Below are 18532 nucleotides of genomic sequence, written 5' to 3'. Positions count from 1 at the left end.
TACACTTTGGCAACCCTTGGGGGCGGCCACCGAACCCGTACACTTTGGCAACGCTTGGGGGCGGTCACCGGTACCCGTCAAATTGCTCAGGGTGATTTCTCCACAACCTAATTGGAGACCCCGACGCTTGCCCGGAGCTTTACACCACCATGATTGAGCTCCGAACACCACCAACCATCTAGGGCGCCCAAGCACCCAAGAGGAACAAGCTCAAGGGTACCAAGCACCCAAGAGTAATAAGCTTCTCAACTAGTACCTTCCACGTATCACCGTGGAGAACTCAAAGATGCACAAAATGCAATGGCATGGGCACACAGAGTGCCCAAGTCCTTCTCTCCCAAATCCCACCAAATCAACTAATGCTAGGGAGGAAAATGAGAGGAAGAACAAGAAGGAGAACACCAAGAACTCCAAGATCTAGATCCAAGGGGTTCCCCTCACATAGAGGAGAAAGTGATTGGTGGAAATGTGGATCTAGATCTCCACTCTCTTTCCCCCCCAAAACTAGCAAGAATCCATGGAGGGATTGAGAGAAAGCAAGCTCGAAGAAGGTCAACAATGGGGGAAGAACACGATCTCAAAAGATAAGGTTCATTGGGGAAGAAGACCCCCCTTTTATAGGTGGGAAAAAATCCAACTGTTATGCTCACAGCCCGCACAGAGCGGTACTACCGCTCGTCCTCACGGTACTACCGCTACGGGTAGCGGTACTACCTCAAAGTGTAGCGGTACTACTGCTTGCGAGCGGTACTAAAAAAATACATATGTGCCTACCACCGCTGGACTTGTGACGAGTTTTTGGTCCGGAGCGGAAGTAGCCGCGGTAGTACCGCTCCCAAGAGCGGTAGTAAAAAAATTACATCCCCTCCAAGCGGTAGTACCACTCCCATGAGCGGTACTACCACTGCAGCTTTTATAAGGACACCAAAACTGGCACAACTTCTGCAAACGGACTCCGAATTCAACAAAACCAAGTTTGTTGGAAAGCTAGCAACAAGGGCTAACACAATCTTGATAGAAATAACAATAATAAGAAAAGGCCCATAAGAAAATGGTGAGAACCCTTCCTTGAATAAGACTGGTAAAACCTCCAACACCGAAAACGCAATAGAAGAAGCATGTGAACTCCGTTTTCAATGAACTCGAGCTTGTCAAGAAGATGACCATAAGCTCCAAATCTCACAAGGATAAAACCAAAAAAGAACCAAGAAAGATGATGCAAGTATGCAATGGTTTGAGCTCTCTACGAACGATACAATCAACCTACTCACTTGAAAGCCCCCCTTGATAGTACGACAAACGATCCTATAACCCGGTCTCCAAACTACCACCATGAGACTGGTAAAATAGAGACCCTATCAAGGCCAAACCTTTGCCTTGCACAAAGTCCACTTGAGCTAGATGTAGACGATCTTGACTTCCTCAAGTAGGACCACCTTTCTTGATTGCGTTGGCTCGGTGAAGACTAGTAGATTGCTCCCCCATACTCCATTATGGGTGAGCCACTTTTTGGCACATCTTCACAAGTCCATTGTCACCACAATGGACGACAATATTCAAGCACTTGATCTTTTTGTGATGCATCACTTGAACATGCACACGGCAACCTAACCCCACAAAGAACTCTCATGAAGACTAGGGGTTAGTACACAAAGCGTAATGGTTAATGCTTACCATACCATCGGATCACTTGATCCCTCTCGGTACATCTTCTACGCTTTGTGATTTAATCAACTTGATTCACTCTTGACTTAGTCTTGATCAACCTTGAACCTTTAAAACTCTCTTCATTTGGATGATGCCTTGAAGGTAAGCATGAATGATCACACAATCTTCTTCTTCAAGACATGCTTGCAATAAGCTCAACTCTCACATGATAAATCTTTGGATAATTCCTTAATAGCACCTTGGTCAACACATAAACTCCTTGAAACCAACACATGGACTTCAAGAAGTGCCTATGGACGAATCCTTCAAATATAACTCAATGCAACCATTAGTCCATGGAGAATTTCATCAATTACCAAAACCACACATGGGGGCACCACATGTCCTTTCAATCTCCCCCATTTTGGTAATTGATGACAATCACTTTCAAGAGAGTTTATATAAGGAATTATGCATCACCATGCAATGCAACAACCAATGATGCATGAGTATGATATGCATATGCTTAGGAACAAAACCAAAGCAAGAACAAAACTCTGAAAACTTCTCCACAAAACTCTCTGAAACTTCTCCACAAAACTCTCTGAAACTTCTCCCCCATTGGCATCGATTGCCAAAATGGGAGAAAAGCTAAGAAGATCAATATAAAAGGTGTTCCTCCAAAAGTTGTGTATTTCTCAACAAGAGAGTGGAATGCCATACACATATCCAAAGGTAATATTGGGAGGAAGACCAACTATATTGAGGCACCAAGATTGATAAAGGAAGATATGCCACAAAGACATAACAGAGAGAGACACAAGAAATCAAGCAATCAAAAGATACCAATTGAAGCAAGCATTCAATGGATATCAATTGAACCAACTAGACCAAAGATCCTACGAGCCACAAGAATAAAAGATATTATGATATGAGCAAAGAAGTGTTCTACATAAACTAGAGAAGCTCCCCATGATTTGTGCACTTCTTAGAATATTTGCGTTAGGATACCAAGTGCACAAGATAGGATCATCACTCCCCCAAAATCAGTAGAGACTCACAACAAGTGCAAGTGGACAAGAAGGAAACAAAGCCTAGCACTTGCAACAAACAAATGGTTGAGCAACATATAAAAGAGGCAACTTAAGAATAGGCTCAACCAAAATGATGTGTGTGAGTCATGGCAAAGCACTTCAGAAGACTAATGTAAGGGTGAGCATTAAGCATCAACATAGTCTTGAAAAGTGGAGATGCAAGGTGCATGACCTGTCCTTCCCACACACACCAAGAAAACGGGTTCACAAGCTCACTAAAAAGCATAAAAAGAATCTATTCTTGTGACAACCCATGGTGAAGATATAAAAGGAAGCTCCGTTAAGAGGAGGGATACCAATTAAATTGGCAAAAGCCTCATCATAACAAGCAAGAGGAAGACGATCTTCACCACACAAGAGTGCAACAAGATGCAAAGATATAAGACACACACTCAAGGCACGAGCTTTCACGGAGCCACCAAAGAAATAACATAAGAAAGACAAGGTGAACGTGAAAGAAAGGATATCATCCAGATATGCAACTTCTCTCAAGTGTATAAGATTCTAGGTAGACAAAATCATGATGATATATATCGACAAAGAAGGATGTACACCCGAAATAGTTACAACACGAAGGAACAAGATATCCAAAAGGAAGTCATACATATACCAATAAGACATTTGCTTGGAAGCATAGCACGTGGCTAGATATGGTGTTATTGTTTATACATGAATTCCTACCACACAACCATCAAAGACATCACAACTAGCAACATGAGATCATCGTTGAGATGCTTTGAGAAAGGGAACAAGTATCACAAGATGGAATGAATAGCATGCCAAGATGCAACCTACACAAGGTTGAATGCAAGAAAATAATGCATGAATAGATACTTGTTACCGAGAAATCAATGGAAGGATGTAGAAGAAACCAATTGAAGGTAGTAGATAGTAGTTCATTGAGCATCCTAGCTTGACTCCAATAAGCTCATGGTGAAACCACCTTCCTTGTGAGTGAGCCGATGATACGTCTCCAATGTATCTATAATTTTTGATTGTTCCATGCTATATTATATCCTGTTTTGGACATTATTGGGCTTTATTATACACTTCTATATTATTTTTGGGACTAACCTATTAACTGGAGGCCCAGCCCAGAATTGTTATTTTTTGCCTATTTCAGAGTTTCGCAGAAAAAGAATATCAAACGGAGTCCAAACGGAATGAAACCTTCGGGAACGTGATTTTCGAAACGAACATGATCCAGAGGACTTGGACCCTATGTCAAGCAATCAACCAGGAAGGCACGAGGTAGGGGGCGCGCCTACCGCCCCCCCCCCCCCCAGGCGCGCCCTCCACCCTCGTGGGGCCCACGTTGCTCCACCGACGTACTCCTTCCTCCTATATATACCTACGTACGACCAAACTACCAGATAAGGAGCCAAAACCCTAATTCCACCGCTGTAACTTTCTGTATCCACGAGATCCCATCTTGGAGCCTTTTCCGGAGCTCCGTCGGAGGGGGTATCGATCACGGAGGGCTTCTACATCAACACCATAGCCTCTCCGATGAAGTGTGAGTAGTTTACTTCAAACCTACGGGTCCATAGTTATTAGCTAGATGGCTTCTTCTCTCTTTTTGGATCTCAATACAAAGTTCTCCCCCTCTCTTGTGGAGATCTATTCGATGTAATCTTCTTTTGCGGTGTGTTTGTTGAGAACGATGAACTATGGCTTTATCATCAAGTTTATCTATGAACAATATTTGAATCTTCTCTAAATTATTTTATGTATGATTAGTTATCTTTGCAAGTCTCTTCAAATTATCAGTTTGGTTTGGCCTACTAGATTGATCTTTCCTGCAATGGGCGAAGTGCTTAGCTTTGGGTTCAATCTTGCGGTCTCCTTTCCCAGTGACAGTAGGGGCAGCAAGGCATGTATTGTATTATTGCCATCGAGGATAACAAGATGGGGTTTATATCATATTGCATGAGTTTATCCCTCTACATCATGTCATCTTGCTTAAAGCGTTACTCTTTTCTCTTGAACTTAATACTCTAGATGCATGCTGGATAGCGGTCGATGTGTGGAGTAATAGTAGTAGATGCAGGCAGGAGTCGGTCTACTTGTCTTGGACGTGATGCCTATATACATGATCATACCTAGATATTCTCATAACTATGCTCAATTCTGTCAATTGCTCAACAGTAATTTGTTCACCCACCGTAATACTTATGCTCTCGAGAGAAGCCTCTAGTGAAACCTATGGCCCCCGGGTCTATTTTCCATCATATTAATCTTCCAATACTTAGTTATTTCCTTTGCCATTTATTTTACTTGCATCTTTATTTCTCTTTATCATAAAAATACCAAAAATATTATCTTATCATATCTATCAGATCTCACTCTCGTAGGTGACCGTGAAGGGATTGACAACCCCTTTATCGCGTTGGTTGCGAGGAGTTTATTTGTTTGTGTAGGTGCGAGGGACTCATGCGTGGCCTCCTACTGGATTGATACCTTGGTTCTCAAAAACTGAGGCAAATACTTACGCTGCTCTACTGCATCACCCTTTCCTCTTCAAGGGAAAACCAACGCACTCCTCAAGAGGTAGCAGACGAGCATCCAATGCATCTCCAATTGTTCCTAGAACAACAACACAAACAAAATGGTACCCAAACTCATGGGGACAAAAGAGTTAGAGAACCAACAATATACCGGACAAACTCCACATAAATATATGCATATAGATAAGAAAATGAATTTCATGCACATCTCGTCCAATTTGAGACTTGGTGGAGTTTCCCCTATATATTGGGCCAAATAAAGAAAGCATGCCAAAGATACTACATGAAGTTAATATGCATGCTCAATACTATCAAGAACCGATACCAAATGACAAATAAATACCAAGTGAAGAAAAGATACCAAAAGAATAAATCATCACTTGGAGGATATCAAATGAAAGATACATCAAGGAATGAGATATCCATTGATACACGCAAAAAGAAAGATGTCAAACTCCCAAAAGAGAGAATGGATCCAAACAAACCAAGTGCTCTACAAAGTTTCATGATGGCACAAAGTACCAAAAGGAAACCGTGTGCATTCCACCAACATACACTTGATAAGGATCACAAGGTGAGCGTTCTAAGAAAAATAGGATAGCTCCCCCAAGCATTGTTCATTATAGAGAATTTGCATTTGAATACAAAAAGGACAAGATGGGATCACCAGTTTCACTATATCTAACAAACACTAGAAAAGCTCAAGGAAATAACAAGATCCACAAGTGGTATGGAATACAATGGGAGTTGACACAATTCTAGGCAAGAGATAAGGCAAATAAAAGCAAAGGCCAACGTAAAGATGATCGATAATTTCTACCACACATAAGTGAGTACAAATTGTCAAAAGACAAGAAGTATTTGGAAATAATTCCCATTGGTAGATAGCAAGGGTATCCAACATCATCTTCACACCAAACACAAGAAAATTGTAACTTGTAGAGCTAACATGCCACCTAGGAACAAGATAATTTACAATATCAATTCTAGGTGGCAATATCTCAAATGTACACATTTTCTAGGCTTGTAATATGCACATAGCATATTACTCCCCCATAATGTGATACCAATAAAAACTTAACAAGAGGCCATAAGAGGATCCAACAAGAGATAATTAATGGACTATTTAGAATTTGAATTTCTCATGAGAAGACATACCACATAGTGACTAGATAATCTTGTAATATCAGTACTAGATGGTATTCCTCATGTACACACATTTATAGGATTGTGAGGTGCACGAAGCACATCGCTCCCCCATAATGGGATATTCCATTAATCTCTCACAAGATCCAACTAAGATACAAATAAGAAGCATAAAGGCTCTACGCACGACACACACATACATGATGTGCAAACCAACACACACATACTTGATTGCTTGAGATAATCAAGATGGAAGCACAACATATACAAACACATGCAAGGAACAAAACCAAACATGCAAAGGGGCAAGTAACTTTCAATGTAAACAATTTAAGTACAAGTTACCGGAAGGAGGCACATTGGATATAGTATAGAAATTTGATAACCCAATTGACTTGGCTTGAGACAATAAGAATGATGAAGTCCCCTTAATTCTTCATAATGTAGCCAAGTCTCCAATGCCCTCCAACAACACCTATTGATCAAGTTTGAACGTGTTGGTCCCCAATCAAGTTGGGTCCTAAGAGGTTAGTCACAATAGGCTTGGCAACCCAAATGGTTCTTTGCTTGAAACCACTTTGAGTACCAAGAAACTTGGCAAAAACATTGCCAACCTTATCCTTCCCAAGAGAATAGATATCATCAATAATAATTGGGTTGGATAAGTTACCACTAGTGCATGAGGAAGCAAGGTGACCTTTCTCATGACATAGGTAGCAACATCTACTCTTCACTTTCTTCTCACATGATTTCTCAACTTGAGAAGCATTATCTTGAGTTTTCTTGGGAAGAGGCCTTTCTTCAACTTGAGGTTGAGCATGAGAATGAACTTGTGGCCTCTTCCCTTGTTGCTTGTCACTAATGGCCTACTTCTTCAATGGGCAAGATCTAACATGATGCCCTTCATCTTGCACTTGAAGCAAATGATCTTTGCAGAATTCTTGACTTGTTTTTGGCCCTTCTTCTTGTTGCTCTTGGACTTCTACTTCTTATTGGAGTTAAATCCAAGTCCACCTTTGTCATTGGGGGATTTTTGCACACTCAAGATATTGTTGAGTGTGGCCTTCCCTTCATGACACTTCTCCAAGTCTTTCTTCAAAGAAGTGACTTGGGCCTTGAGCTCTTTGATTTCCCCTACATGGTTAGTCTCAACACAAGCACTAGAGGAAGTATAAGCTTCATCGTTAGAGTAACAAGGCGAGGAAAGCAATTCATCACAAGATGTACCAATGTTATGCATGGAGAATCACGAGGACTAGCACAAGGCAATATAGCATTTTGACTAAAAGTAGTGCTAGTATCCACATGAGGCCCACTAGATGTTACCTTAGCAATCATACCCTCATGAGCTATCTTTAGCACATTTTGGGATACTAGAAGATCATCATGAGAGCTTGAGAGCTTTTCATGGCTTTCTTCCAATTTCCCATAATTGCTAGATAGCATCTCAAGTTGAGCCCAAAGCTCAACATTGTCCTTCAAAATGGATGCTTCACAAGTAATAGAGTTAGTAGCACAAGCATCATCATTAACAACAATAGGAGAGGACAACTTGGCAAGCTCTTTAAAATAAGAAGCTTCAAGTTGAGCATGAGACTCGGTGAGTTTGATGAGCTCACCCTTGATGACCCTTGAGCCATTATCGAGGTGCTCAAAATCCTTAAGGAGTTTACCACGAGCAACTTCAAGCTTAGCATTTTTAGTTTTGAAATCATTTGCCACCTAAAGTGCTCTATCATGATATTCCTTTGTTCTAGATAGTTCTAGAGCAAAGGTCTCCTCAAGAGATTCCTTGGTGGTTTGTTCAAGTTCAAGAGCTTGAGAGAGGTCCGCGATCTCATTAGTGTAATCACAATCATGACCTTCCATTTTGTTGGGGAACATAGTAATTTCAAAAAAGATCCTACGCACATGCAAGATCATGGTGATGCATAGCAACGAGAGGGGAGAGTGTCATCCACGTACCCTCGTAGACCATTAAGCGGAAGCATTATAACAACGTGGTTGATGTAGTCGTACGTCTTTACGATCGACCGATCCTTAGCACCGAACGTACGACACCTCCGCGTTCAGCACATGTTCAGCTCGGTGACGTCCCACGAACTCACGATCCAGTAGAGCTCGGGGAAGAGTTTCGTCAGCACGATGGCGTGGTGACAATGTTGATGAAGCTACCGACGCAGGGCTTCGCCTAAGCACCGCTACGATATAACTGAGGTGGATTATGGTGGAGGGGGCACCGCACACGACTAAGAGATCAACAGATCAATTGTTGTGTCTATGGGGTGCCCCCTGCCCCCGTATATAAAGGATCTAGGGGGGAGGCTGCCGGCCAAGGAGGAGGGCGCGCCAAGGGGGAGTCCAGGAGTAGGACTCCCTCCTTTCCTAGTTGGAGTAGGAGAGGAGAAGGAAGGGAGAGAGGAAAAGAAGGAAAGGGGGGCGCCGCCCCCCCCCCCCTCCTTGTCCAATTCGGACTAGAGGGGGAGGGGCGCGTGGCTGCCCTTGGCCGCCCCTCCTCTTCTCCTACTGAGGCCCATTAGGCCCAATATACTCCCCAGGGGGTTCCGGTAACCCCCCGGTACTCCGGTAAATGTCTGAAACCTCCTGGAACCCTTCCGGTGTCCGAACATAGTCATCCAATATATCGATCTTTACGTATCGACCATTTCGAGACTCCTCGTCATGTCCATGATCATATCCGGGACTCCAAACTACCTTTGGTACATAAAAACACAAAAACTCATAATACTGATAGTCACAGAACTTTAAGCGTGCGGACCCTACGGGTTCGAGAACTATGTAGACATGACTGAGGCACGTCTCCGGTCAATAACCAATAGCGGAACCTGGATGCTCATATTGGTTCCTACATATTCTACAAAGATCTTTATTGTTCAAACCTCATAACAACATACGTTGTTCCCTTTGTCATCGGTATGTTACTTGCCCGAGATTCGATCGTCGGTATCTCAATACCTAGTTCAATCTCATTACCGGCAAGTCTCTTTACTCATTCCGTAATGCATCATCCCGCAACTAACTCATTAGTTGCATTGCTTGCAAGGCTTATATTGATGTGCATTACTCAGAGGGCCCAGAGATACCTCTCCGACAATCGGAGTGGCAAATCCTAATATTGATCTATGCCAACTCAACAAGTACCATCGGAGACACCTGTAGAGCACCTTTATAATCACCCAGTTACGTTGTGATGTTTGGTAGCACACAAAGTGTTCCTCCGGTAATCGAGAGTTGCATTATCTCATAGTTATGTATAAGTCATGAAGAAAGCAATAGCAGTAAACTAAAATGATCAAGTGATAAGCTAACAGAATGGGTCAAGTCAATCACATCATTCTCCTAATGATGTGATCCCATTTATCAAAGGACAAATCATGTCTATGGTTAGGAAACATAACCATCTTTAATCAATGAGCTAGTCAAGTAGAGGCATACTAGTGACACTATGTTTTTCTCTCTATCTTCTGCAGTGGTTGGGCATTGAGTCTTACTCAACTTCACACCTTGTAACACAGGCAAGAACCCTTTCTTAGCTTGATCCATTTTGAACTTCTTCAAAACTTTATCAAGGTATGTGCTTTGTGAAAGTCCAATTAAAAGTCTTGATCTATCTCTATAGATCTTGATGCCCAATATATAAGCAGCTTCACCGAGGTCTTTCATTGAAAAACTCTTATTCGAGTATCCTTTTATGCTATCCATAAATTCTATATCATTTCCAATCAACAATAGGTCATCTACATATAATATTAAAAATGCTACAGAGCTCCCACTCACTTTCTTGTAAATATAGGCTTCTCCAAAAGTCTGTATAAAACCATATCCTTTGATCACACTATCAAAACGTTTATTCCAACACCGAGAGGCTTGCACTTTTCCATAACTGGATCGCTGGAGCTTGCACACTTTGTTAGTACCCTTTGGATCGATAAAACATCCAGGTTGCATCATATACAACTGTTCTTCCAGAAATACATTCAGGAATGCAGTCTTTATATCCATTTGCCAAATTTCATAATCATAAAATGCGGCAATTGCTAACATGATTTGGACGTACTTAAGCATCGCTACCGGTGAGAAGGTCTCATCGTAGTCAACTCCTTGAACTTGTCAAAAACCTTTCGCGACAAGTCGAGCTTTGTAGATAGTAACGTTACCGTCAGAGTCAGTCTTCTTATTGAAGATCCATTTATTTTCGATGCCTTGTCGATCATCGGGCAAGTCAACCAAAGTCCACACTTTGTTCTCATGCATGGATCCCATCTCAGATTTCATGGCTTCAAGCCATTTTGCGAAATCTGGGCCCATCATCGCTTCCTCATAGTTCGTAGGCTCGTCATGGTCAAGTAACATGACCTCCAGAACAGGATTACCGTACCAATCGGGTGCGGATCTTACTCTGGTTGACCTACGAGGTTCAGTAGTAACTTGATCTGAAGTTTCATGATCATCATCATTAGCTTCCTCACTAATTGGGGTAGGTGTCACAGGAACCGGTTTCTGTGATGAACTACTCTCCAATAAGGGAGCAGGTACAGTTACCTCATCAAGTTCTACTTTCCTCCCACTCACTTCTTTCGAGAGAAACTCCTTCTCTAGAAAGGATCCATTCTTAGCAACAAATATCTTGCCTTCGGATCTGTGATAGAAGGTGTACCAATAGTCTCCTTTGGGTATCCTATGAAGACACATTTCTCCAATTTGGGTTTGAGCTTATCAGGTTTCACATAAGCATCGCAGCCCCAAACTTTAAAAATGACAACTTTGGTTTCTTGCCAAACCACAGTTCAAAAGGTGTTGTCTCAACGGATTTCGATGGTGCCCTATTAATGTGAATGCAGTTGTCTCTAAAGCATAACCCCAAAACGATAGCGGTAAATCAGTAAGAGACATCATAGATCGCACCATATCTAGTAAAGTACGATTACGATGTTCGGACACACCATTACGCTATGGTGTTCTGGGTGGCGTGAGTTGTGAAACTATTCCACATTGTTTCAAATGTAGATCAAACTCGTAACTCAAATATTCTCCTCCACGATTACATCGTAGAAACTTTATTTTCTTGTTAGGATGATTTTCCACTTCACTCTAAAATTCTTTGAACTTTTCAAATGTTTCAGACTTATGTTTCATTAAGTAGATATACCCATATCTGCTCAAATCATCTGTGAAGGTGAGAAAATAACGATACCCACCGCGAGCCTCAATATTCATCGGACCACATACATCAGTATGGATGATTTCCAACAAGTCTGTTGCTCGCTCCATTGTTCCGGAGAATGGTGTTTTAGTCATCTTGCCCATGAGGCATGGTTCGCAAGTACCAAGTGATTCATAATCAAGTGATTCCAGAAGTCCATCAGTATGGAGTTTCTTCATGCGCTTTACACCAATATGACCCAAACGGCAGTGCCACAAATAAGTTGCCCTATCATTGTCAACTCTACATCTTTTGGATTCAACATTATGAATATGTGTATCACTACTATCGTGATTCAATACAAAGAGACCACTCTTCAAGGGTGCATGACCATAAAAGATATTACTCATATAAATAGAACAACCATTATTCTCGGATTTAAATGAATAATTCTCTCGCATCAAACAAGATCCAAATATAATGTTCATGCTTAACGCTGGCACCAAATAACAATCATTTAGGTCTAAAACTAATCCCGAAGGTAGATGTAGAGGTAGCATGCCGACGGCGATCACATCGACTTAGGAACCATTTCCCACGCGCATCGTCACATCGTCCTTAGCCAGTCTATGCTTAATCCGTAGTCCCTGTTTCGAGATGCAAATATTAGCAACAGAACCAGTATCAAATACCCAGGTGCTACTACGAGCTCTAGTAAGGTACACATCAATAGCATGTATATCGCATATACCTTTGTTCACCTTGCCATCCTTCTTATCCGCCAAATACTTGGGGCAGTTCCGCTTCCAGTGACCAGTCTGTGCAGTAGAAGCACTCAGTCTCAGGCTTAGGTCCAGACTTGGGTTTCTTCTCTTGAGCAGCAACTTGTTTGTCGTTCTTCTTGAAGTTCCCTTTCTTTTTCCCTTTACCCTTTTTCTTGAAACTGGTGATCTTGTTGACCATCAACACTTGATGCTCCATCTTTATTTCTACCTCCGCAACCTTTAGTATTGCGAAGAGCTTGGGAATCGTCTTATCCATCCCTTGCATATTATAGTTCATCACGAAGCTCTTGTAGCTTGGTGGCAGTGATTGAAGAACTCTGTCAATGACACTATCAACCGGAAGATTAACTCCCAGCCGAGTCAAGTGATTATGGTACCCAGACATTATGAGTATATGTTCACTGACAGAACTATTCTCCTCCATCCTGTAGTTGTAGAACTTATTGGAGACTTCATATCTCTCAATTCGGGCATTTGCTTGAAATATTAACTTCAACTCCTAGAACATCTCATATGCTCCATGACGTTCAAAACGTCGTTGAAGTCCCGGTTCTAAGTCGTAAAGCATGGCACATTGAACTATTGAGTAGTCATCAGCATTGCTCTGCCAGACGTTCATAACATCTGGCGTTGCTCCTGCAGCAGGTTTGGCACCCAGCGGTGCTTCCAAGACATAATTCTTCTGTGTAGTGATGTCTACTACACAACCTTCTTCTTGTAGATGTTGTTGGGCCTACAAGTGCAGAGGTTTGTAGGATAGTAGAAAATTTCCCTCAAGTGGATGACCTAAGGTTTATCAATCCATAGGAGGCGTAGGATGAAGATGGTCTCTCTCAAGCAACCCTGCAACCAAATAACAAAGAATCTCTTGTGTCCCCAACACACCCAATACAATGGTAAATTGTATAGATGCACTAGTTCGGCGAAGAGATGGTGATACAAGTGGTATATGGATGGTAGATAATAGTTTTTGTAATATGAAAATATAAAAACAGCAAGGTAATGAATGATAAAAGTGAGCGTAAACGGTATTGCAATGTGTTGAAACAAGGCCTAGGGTTCATACTTTCGCTGGTGCAAGTTCCCTCAACAATACTAACATAATTGGATCACATAACTATCCCTCAACATGCAACAAAGAGTCACTCCAAAGTCACTAATAGCGGAGAACGAACGAAGAGATTATGGTAGGGTACGAAACCACCTCAAAGTTATTCTTTCCAATCAATCCGTTGGGCTATTCCTATAAGTGTCACAAACAGCCCTAGAGTTCGTACTAGAATAACACCTTAAGACACAAATCAACCAAAACCCTAATGTCACCTAGATACTCCAATGTCACCTCAAGTATTCGTGGGTATGATTATACGATATGCATCACACAATCTCAGATTCATCTATTCAACCAACACATAGAACCTCAAAGAGTGCCCCAAAGTTTCTACCGGAGAATCACGACGAAAACGTGTGCCAACCCCTATGCATAGGTTCATGGGCGGAACCCGCAAGTTGATCACCAAAACATACATCAAGTGAATCACGTGGTATCCCATTGTCACCACAGATACGCACGGCAAGAGATACATCAAGTGTTCTCAAATCTTTAAAGACTCAATCCGATAAGATAACTTCAAAGGGGAAACTCAATTCATTACAAGAGAGTAGAGGGGGGAGAAAACATCATAGGATCCAACTATAATAGCAAACTTCGCGATACATCAAGATCGTACCACCTTAAGAACACGAGAGAGAGAGAGATAAAACACATAGCTACTGGTACATACCCTCAGCCCCGAGGGAGAACTACTCCCTCCTCGTCATGGAGAGCACCAGGATGATGAAGATGGCCACCGGAGAAGGATTCCCCCTCTGGCAGGGTGCCGGAACGGGTCTAGATTGGTTTTCGGTGGCTATGGAGGCTTCTGGCGGTGGAACTCCCGATATATTGTGTGTTCTGGAAGTTTTAGGGTACGTGAGTACCCATCGGTGCAGGAAGTACGTCGGTGGAGCTTCGGGGGCCCCACGAGGCAGGGGGCGCGCCCTAGGGGTGGGGCACGCCCCCCACCCTTGTGAGCACCTCCCTTGGCTCTTGACGTGGGGTCCAAGTCCATCCGGTAGCTTTCCTTCCAAAAATAACTTCTCTAGTCGATTTCATTCCGTTTCGACTCCGTTTGATATTCCTTTTCTTTGAAACACTGAAATAGGCAAAAAACAGCAAATCTGGGCTGGGCCTCCGGTTAATAGATTAGTCCCAAAAATAATATAAAAGTGGGTAATAAAGCCCAATATTTTCCAAAACGGTAGATAACATAGCATGGAGCAATCAAAAATTATAGATACGTTGGAGACGTATCATGTAGCAATGAGGATAATCCTCAAGTTACGGACCCAGTCCGTGTAATTGCTACCATCATATTTCAATTTTTCTTTCTCAAGGAACGCATTAAAATTCAATGGAATAACAGCACGGGCCATATATCTACAATAACATAGACAAGCAAAATACTATTAGGTACTAAGTTCATGATAAATTTAAGTTCAATTAATCAAATCACTTAAGAACTCCCACTTAGATAGACAACCCTCTAATCATCTAAGTGATAACGTGATCCATATCAACTAAACCATAACCGATCATCACATGAAATGGAGTAGTTTTCAATGGTGAACATCACTATGTTGATAATATCTACTATATGATTCACGCTCGACCTTTCAGTCTTAGTGTTCCAAGGCCATATCTGCATATGCTAGGCTCGTCAAGTTTACCCTGAGTATTCTGCGTGTGTAAAACTGTCTTACACCCGTTGTAGATGAACATTGAGCTTATCACATCCGATCATCACATGGTGTCTCGGCACGACGAACTTTGGCAACGGCACATACTCAGGGAGAACACTTTTACCTTGAAATTTAGTGAGAGATCATCTTATAATGCTATCGTCAAACAAAGCAGAATAAGATGCATAAAGGATAAACATCACATGCAATCAATATAAGTGATATGATATGGCCATCATCATCTTGTGCCTTTGATCTCCATCTCCAAAGCACCGTCATGATCACCATCGTCACCGGCGTGACACCTTGATCTCCATCGTAGCATCGTTGTCGTCTCACCAACTATTGCTTCTACGACTATCGCTACCGCTTAGTGACAAAGTAAAGCAATTACAGGGCGATTGCATTGCATACAATAAAGCGACAACCATATGGCTCCTACTAGTTGCCGATAACTCCGTTACAAAACATGATCATCTCATACAATAAAGTATATCATCATGCCTTGACCATATCACATCACAACATGCCATGCAAAAACAAGTTAGACGTCCCCTACTTTGTTGTTGCAAGTTTTACGTCGCTACTACGGGCTGAGCAAGAACCGTTCTCACCTACGCATCAAAACCACAACGATAGTTTGTCAAGTTAGTGATGTTTTAACCTTCTCAAGTACCGGGCGTAGCCATACTCGGTTCAACTAAAGTTGGAGAAACTGACACCCGCCAGCCACCTATGTGCAAAGCACGTCGGTAGAACCAGTCTCGCGTAAGCGTACGCGTAATGTCGGTCCGGGCCGCTTCATCCAACAATACCGCCGAACCAAAGTATGACATGCTGGTTAGCAGTATGATTTGTATCGCCCACAACTCACTTGTGTTCTACTCGTCCATATAACATCTACGCATAAACCTAGCTCTAATACCACTGTTGGGGAATGTAGTAATTTCAAAAAAAATCATATGCACATGCAAGATCATGTTGATGCATATCAACGAGAGGGGAGAATGTCGTCCACGTACCCTCGTAGACCGTTAAGCAGAAGCGTTATAATAACGCGGTTGATGTAGTCGTACGTCTTCATGATCGACCGATCCTCGACACCGAACGTACGGCACCTCCGCGTTCAGCACATGTTCAACTCGGTGATGTCCCGCGAACTCATGATCCAGCAGAGCTCGGGTAAGAGTTCGGTCAGCACGACGGCGTGGTGACGATGTTGATGAAGCTACCGACGCAGGGCTTCGCCTAAGCACCGCTATGATATAACCGAGGTGGATTATGGTGGAGGGGGCACCGCACATGGCTAAGAGATCAACAGATCAATTGTTGTGTATATGGGGTGCCCCCTGCCCCCGTATATAAAAGAGCTAGGGGGAGGCGGCCAGCCAAGGAGGAGGGTGCTCCAAGGGGGGAGTCCTACTACCACCGGGAGTAGGACTCCCTCCTTTCCTAGTTGGAGTAGGAGTGGAGAAGGAAGGGAGAGAGGAAAAGAAGGAAAGGGGGCGCCCCCACCCCCTCATTGTCCAATTCAGACTAGAGGGGGAGGGGGCGTGCGGCTGACCTTGGCCGCCCCTCCTCTTCTCCCACTAAGGCCCATTAGGCCCAATATACTCCCCGGGGGGTTCCGGTAACCCCCCGGTACTCCGGTAAATGTCCGAAACCTCCCGGAACCCTTCCGGTGTCCGAACATAGTCATCCAATATATCGATCTTTACCTTTCGACCATTTACAGACTCCTGATCATGTCCGTGATCATATCCGGGACTCCGTACTACCTTCGGTACATCAAAACACAAAAACTCATAATACCGATCGTCATAGAACTTTAAGCGTGCGGACCCTACGGGTTCGAGAACTATGTAGACATTACCAAGACACGTCTCCGGTCAATAACCAATAGCGGAACCTAGATGCTCATATTGGTTCCTATACATTGTTCCCTTTGTCATCGGTATGTTACTTGCCCGAGATTCGATCATCGGTATCTCAATACCTACTTCAATCTCGTTACCGGCAAGTCTCTTTACTCGTTCCGTAATGCATCATCCCGCAACTAACTCATTAGTTGCATTGCTTGCAAGGCTTATAGTGATGTGCATTACTCAGAGGGCCCAGAGATACCTCTCCGACAATCGGAGTGACAAATCCTAATCTTGATCTATGCCAACTCAACAAGTACCATAGGAGACACCTGTAGAACACCTTTATAATCACCCAGTTACGTTGTGACGTTTGGTAGCACACAAAGTGTTCCTCCAGTAATCGGGAGTTGCTTAATCTCATAGTCATCGGAACATGTATAAGTCATGAAGAAAGCAATAGCACTAAACTAAAACGATTAAGTGCTAAGCTAACGGAACGGGTCAAATCAATCACATCATTCTTCTAATGATGTGATCCCGTTTATCAAATGACAACTCATGTATATGGTTAGGAAACATAACCATCTTTGATCAACGAGCTAGTCAAGTAGAGGCATACTAGTGACACTATGTCGGGACCCCGATTCCAAGTCACATCGATCTAGCCGGTAACACCTCATATTACTTTGCGGCCTCACGCACGGTATTTCCACGGGTGTCGCCTTACACTGGCCCGGGATCGGTTGCGCCTTTTGGCTCACGTATATGATTGTGTCGCTAGCATCCATATGACAGAGAACCCGGGCCGACATGGCTAGTCGTGAACCCAAAGCGGCACTAACCTATGGGGACAGGCATACATGATTCACATCGAGCATGTCGGTCAGCAGCGTGTGAATCCGGGCTGTAGCATTGGGCTAACAGGACTCCGGGGAACCCGGGCTGTAGCAGGCTAGGCAGGACTCCGGATGTCACCGCGTGACATTTCCCCAAAGGGACAGACACAGGAACGAAGTGAAACACATGCCGGCCAGTCAAGTGTCCTGAGAAGTAGTGCTGGGCTAGCAGGACTCCGGTGAACCGGGTTGTAGCGGACTACTATGGCTCAAGGAAGCACTAGACTACATTTCCCCATAAGAGAGGTTGCCAAGGATAAACAACTAGGTTGTCGGATCCCACACATAGCAATACACATCACACGTACGCATAACATGCAAGTATGTGCTGTACAACATGGCATCACAACATAACGCAAACTCATATAGCTAAAAGCCCAGAAGAGCCACATAACATTAATACAAACAGGGGTCTCATGACCCATCATTCAGAGCATACAAGCAACAGGCAGAAGCATTACATGTCTGAGTATAGACAACTACAAAAGATAAAGCCTAAGAGGCCTAACTATCAACAAGTCCCTCCCAAGGGTACAAGATCGTAGCTGAGGTAACAAGCTACTCGTCGAAGTCCGAGCGGTACTACTAGTGAGACAGATGTCTCACCTGCAAAACATAAATAAAGCAAACGTGAGTACAAAGGTACT

This window comes from Triticum aestivum, chromosome 7A (assembly GCF_018294505.1).
Source record: "Triticum aestivum cultivar Chinese Spring chromosome 7A, IWGSC CS RefSeq v2.1, whole genome shotgun sequence".
Classification (NCBI taxonomy): Eukaryota; Viridiplantae; Streptophyta; class Magnoliopsida; order Poales; family Poaceae; genus Triticum; species Triticum aestivum.
This window is presented reverse-complemented; position numbering follows the sequence as displayed.